The sequence below is a fragment of the Capra hircus genome, unplaced genomic scaffold, assembly GCF_001704415.2.
Source record: "Capra hircus breed San Clemente unplaced genomic scaffold, ASM170441v1, whole genome shotgun sequence".
Taxonomy (NCBI): domain Eukaryota; kingdom Metazoa; phylum Chordata; class Mammalia; order Artiodactyla; family Bovidae; genus Capra; species Capra hircus.
Window position 1 is genome coordinate 6,581 of NW_017217455.1, and position 5,945 is coordinate 12,525.

At 37.7% G+C, this 5,945-nt stretch overlaps 1 pseudogene; it reads right to left on the reverse strand.

The window, feature by feature from the left end:
* Nucleotides 1-3,793: 3,793 nt before the first annotated feature.
* LOC108635511 lies at nucleotides 3,794-4,718 on the reverse strand (annotated as a pseudogene).
* Nucleotides 4,719-5,945: the final 1,227 nt, after the last annotated feature.

Sequence of the window (5,945 nt, forward strand, 5' to 3'; positions counted from 1 at the left end):
GTTTACAGCACATGCAACTTACAAGAAACACTAAATGAAGTTCTTCAGGCTAAAAACATGTAACACTTCATGGTAACCCAAATCCAGATGAAAAACAAACAGCCTCGTAAAGGTAAACATGTTATTAAAACATTCTATAAATGCATATTTTCTAATTTCCATGAACTTATTTTAAAACCAAATATATAAAACAATATGTACATAAACTATTATGGAGCATGTAATGTATATAAAAATGTAATACACTTGCCAATAATAGCAAAAAATAGGTAGATGGGAGCAAATCTGTATTGGGCTAAGAAAATGACATGATAGTTCAAAACCATAGAAACAAATGGTGAATGCCAACAGTAAGTAGGAAGGTCATTATAACAATAGCTATAATTACATAATTGCTTTACATACTTCTTTAAAAGTCATAGAATTATACAAAGTAATAATTATAACAGTGTGTTTTGGGAATTGTATCATTCATAGATGTAGTATAGATTTAAACATTTTATCACAAAAAGAGAGGGGAATGAAGAGAGCTGTATTGAAGTAGTGTCTCTATATCACTCTGGAATTAATTTAGCATACACCTGAAGCTGATTGTGATGTTAGAATTTAAGATAGTAAGCCCTAGAGCAACAACTATGGTAATAACTCAAGGAATATAATGTAAAACTCAATAAATAAATTAAAAATGCTACATGATGAATTAATTTTTTTTAAAGTAAAGACATAAAAAATAAATAAATAAAAGTAAAGGAGAAATAGAGGAACAAAAAGACATGGAATGAGACATATAGAAAACAAAAAGTAAAATATCACATGTAAATACAATTATATCTATATTAACATTAAAACATGAATGGATTAAAATTCAATCAAAAGGCCAAGATGGTCAAGCTGCACTTTTTTAAACTATCTTTCCTATATTCCTTTATTTATTTTTTTTTTTTTTTGGCTGTGTCGGGTCTTGTTTGCCCTCCAGGCTTTTCTCTCTTTGAGGTGAGCGGGGGCTACACTTCCTATTGTGGTCGCTTTGCTTGGTTTTTGGTTTTATTTTTTTGTGGTGCTGGAGAAGTCTCTCTCTTTTTTTCTTTTTAACTGGAGGCTAATTTCTTTAGCCTGTACGCTTTGCTTGTTGATAGGCTCTAGGCACAACGGCTCAGTAGTTGCAGTTCCCAGGCTCTAGAGCAGAGGCTCAATAGTTGTGGCTCATAGGTTCAGTGGCTTTGCAACATTTCTGATCATCCCAGATCAGGGATCAATTCTGTGTATCCTGCATTGGCAGGTGGATTCTTTACCACTGAGCCATTTATGGAATCTTACAGGAAACACACACACCCAGAGATTCAAGATGCTCCCTCACAGAGAGAGATACAAATAGAAGGAAAATAAAGGCATAGAAAAACAGAGATGTCATACAAACAACCACCACAGGAACGCTGAAATGGCTAAATTAATAGACAAAATAGACTTTTAAAGTATTACTAGGAGACTTCCAAGAGGACTTATGCCGAGATGCAACTCCTGGGACTGCTGCTGCCACCTCCCCCATCCCAGTGGCAAGCCACTGCTGACCCACGCCTCTGCAGGAGACCCTCACTGCATCTCCCCTTTTGCAGCCCTGTCCTGATACCAGGATCCACTCCCTCTCCACATCCACCAATGAAGCAAAACTGGCTGGAGGCATGCAAACTAGTGCTTCTCAACCCTGGTTGAATAATGGAATTTTCTGGGAACATTTAGAACTGTTACTATTTGATTGTCTAGGGTGGAGATTGGGCATCAGTACTGTTTTATAACTTTCTAGATGATGATTCTAGTCCTATTCTCTGACCCTGTCTTCCCTGCTCCACCTTTTTCCCTATCAAAATTGGTTCTCATCTGTAGTTTGGAAAAAGTTGATGTATGGCAAAACCAATACAGTATTGTAAAGTAAAAAAAATAAAAATAAAATAAAGAAGTTCTTCTGTATCTCCCTCCCAAAAAAAGCAGATAAGGAATTTTTTTTCTTTTTTTGTTTAAGTTTTGGCTTCAAAGATTTTGTGTTTTTTTTTTGGGGGGGGTGAATTTTAATAAAATTGAAGTATAGTTGAAAAAAAAGTTGTAATAAATTCATATGAAATAAGAAATTGATTTTAAAAAGCATTGGCCAGAGATAAAAAGGGACATTTTATAATGATAAAGGGTCAGCCCTTTATGAAGATAGTACAATTATAAATATATATGGATTTAATAACATATAATGACCTCAGAAACCAAAGTAACTAGGGATGTTCAGGCCACAAAAGATAAGAAGTGGGAAAAAATAGTAACCTGCTACAACATGGATGAATCTTGAAAACATTATGCTAAATTAAAGAAAGCAGCCACCAAAAGTATACATTTTATGTGGTTCTATTTCTATAAAGTGGCCAGAACAAGCAAATTTATTGATACAGAAAACAGATTATCAGTTGCTTAGAGAGGAAAATGATGAGGATAATAATAACAGCTGCTGCTGCTGCTAAGTCGCTTCAGTGGTGTCCGACTCTGTGCGACCCTGTAGACGGCACAGAATGATAGCTAAAAGCTATAGGGTATCTTTTTGTGATGATAAAAAAATGTTCTAAAATAGACAATGGTGATGGTTGAAATTCTAGAATATACTTAAAAAACATTAATTAATAGTTTAAATGTGTGAATTATTTGGTATGTGAATTGTATTTCTGGTTTAAACTGGTTTAAATATAGTGGCAATTGAAAATGGTTGATACACTGTTAGAACAAGAATATATATATAATATGACTACAACTGTATAAGTACACATATGTAGATAGGTATATAGATGATATAATTGAACTAATTATAAACAGGAAGTTAGAAACTTTTGTTTCAATTTAGTCACTAAATGAGAGAGAAAGTGGAGAAATAACAGAATGTTGATAGTGATTATCATTTGGGTGGTAGGATTAATTTGTAATTTCGAGTCACTTTAGTTTTTACATTTTTCCTGTTTCTTCAAACCTATTTATCTACATGAGGAAGAAAATTATTTTGAGGAACCAGGAATCTGGAATTCAAATTCAGTCTTTGATTTAATGACAGAAAATCTGAAATCATTATTCAAGAATCCAAACCATGGTCATAAAGAACAGGTACACGGACCTAAGAGTAGAGGATCTGTGAAAATGCCTATTAGTAGATACGTGGATATCACCTGGCTTCTGAAATGTAACCAAATTTCTTAATCTCACACTCAAGTATACAACACTCACCACAATATAGATGAAAAAGTGATGGAAATAAATATAACAAATTGCATAAACTAGATTTTTTTGAAAAACTGGAGAATACTCTGTATAAATTGAAAAGAAGTTCCTGGAAGAAGTAGGCATTTAAGCTATCTCTGATGACACAGAGGCAGAATTAATAACACAAAGTTAAAACCCTTCCATTAACATCCTAGCTCAGTAACCTTTCATCTCTGTGAACTGCAGAAGTGTGTTAATATCCCACTGCCTTAATATATTCCTCTGCAAATTGGAATAATAATATCTACTCTATATGATAATTATCATAATAACATATGTCGGTATTTATAAAGTGGACAAAATAGTGTCTCACACATGGTAGTGTGCTATACAAAATTTTGTTGAATAAAAATTTATAGAAATACTACATGCTAATGACAAAGAATCCATTCAACCCACTTGTCCCAAATAGCACTTAGCAGTCACACTAACTGTAAGAGACTAGGTGCCCCTGATGAATACAGGGCAAATTTATAAGCACAGGTACTGACAGAAAAGTTTACACTCCTCAGGTATATACTCCTTGGATTAGTACTTTTCTCAGAGCCAACTTCACATCCTTGTTTCTCAAGCTATATATCAAAGGATTTAAGGATGGGGTAACAATATTATTGAACAAGGGAACCACAGATTCCAACCAAGTACTAGAGGCAGGCTGGAGATAAATGAGGACCACGGGTCCATAGAAGAGCAGGACAGAAGTCAGGTGGGCACTGCAGGTGGAGAAGGCTCTGTGCCTGCCTTCTGAGGAGCTGATTCTCAATATAGAGATAACGATGCGAGTATAAGAAGTGAGGACGAGAAGGAAACACAGGAGTGCCACAACACTACGTTGGTGAAACTCACAGTCTGAGCTAGAGAGGTGTCTGGCACAGGCCAGGGGCAGCACCACCGGGATGTCACAGAAGAAATTGCCCACCTCCTTGGGGCCACAGTAAGGTAACTTAAACACAAGGAATGTGAGGACAGACGCATGCACACTGCTCCCCATCCAGGTGCTCAGAGTCAAGATGGCACACACCCTGGGTTCATGATGGCCGTGTACCGCAAGGGGTGACAGATGGCGGCAAAGCGGTCATAGGCCATCACAGTGTACAGGAAACACTCCGTGCAGCCCAGGAAGTGATAAAAGAAGAGCTGGCAGGCGCAGCCCTGGTAAGAGATGGTCCGGCTTTGCCCCAGAAGGTAGAGCATCATTTTGGGGGAACTCACAGAAGGGAAAAAGATGTCAAACACTGACAGGTTGCCCAGGAAGAAATACATGGGGGTGTGGAGGTTGGAGGAAGTGAGGGTGGCCAGGAGAATGAGCAGGTTCCCCACAAGAGTGAGCAGGTAGAAGGCGAGGAAGAAGACAAAGAGCACGTGTTCCAGCCCCTGTGTGTGTGAGGGATTCCCGTGAGGAGGAACTCGGTTACTGGAGTGTGATTCCTCATCTTCACATCTAGTCACACCTGGAAGGTCAGACAGTGGTCTCACTGAGATGGGCTTTCCCCAAAACACTAATACCTGCACAGGATCCACGGAATAGGGATAATATCCATATATTGTACATTAAAAGCGTCTAGATAGGAGTCAGTCCAGTTTCCACTAATTAATGTGCAATGTCACTTTTCATCTGTGTCCTCTGAAGGATAATAGATAACACAAGAGGCAGAATGGAGCAGAGGGCAGAGGATAAATCGTACCCTTGGATTTATCTGAGTTTAAATGCACACTCAGTGGTTTTAGAAAATTCTGAAAAGTCTCCAAATCTCCTTGCTATCTGGTTAATAGTTGAATAATATGATTCTTATGAGGAATAATGCTTAATGTAGATAAAACCCTAATATAATGAATGCAGCTACCCACCCTCATTAGAAAATTCACTCAAGGTACTAATATTCTGGTTTCAATGCTTGTTTACTCCACATACCACTTGGCTTTAGGCTGACCTTTGGAAGTGCTACAGCACTTTGGAATCACCTGTTGATTAAAATGATTCACAAAAATGCTTTCTCCATCAATAGCTAGAAACGGACAACTAAGAACCATCTAGTGGAAAAAGAGTGAAACAGGATGGAAATGATAATATTTAATACCAGAAAAAGCAACAGGCACTTAGCAATAATAAAAATAGCTATCTTACTTCAATGTAACATTTAATCTCTCAGTAGGAATTATGTCTGCAATATGACAATATATGCCATCCCAATGAAGGTTTTTTAAGATTCAGCATCATTAACTAGGGAATATCTTAAGACAATCCACGGAGTCAACTAAATCAGTTTTAGCCCGAACTCCAGTAGACCAAGTCCCATCTTCTCTCACCTGCCCATGGTGTGTTTAACCCATTAGATGAGGAGAGAGCATTCTAGAAAGAAGGAACCTACAGATGGAAGGGAAAGAATCTACTTGGCTAGAATCCAGGCTCCACATCCACCCTCCTGCTTTCTTTCCTTTAGATGTTGTGAAACAGAAGGCCAGGCTCTGATACCAGGAAAGATGAATGCACCTCTTGGTCAGATTCAGCCAGTCAGAACTGAAAATCTAGACCAACAGTGCCTGTGGTCCCTGAGAAAAGAAGCATCAGTTCCCTGAGGAGAGATTTTGGGTGGTGCCTTTGGGACCACTCTTTCTCCCATGTGGGACAGCTATACAACAGAGAGCAATTAATCAGAGAC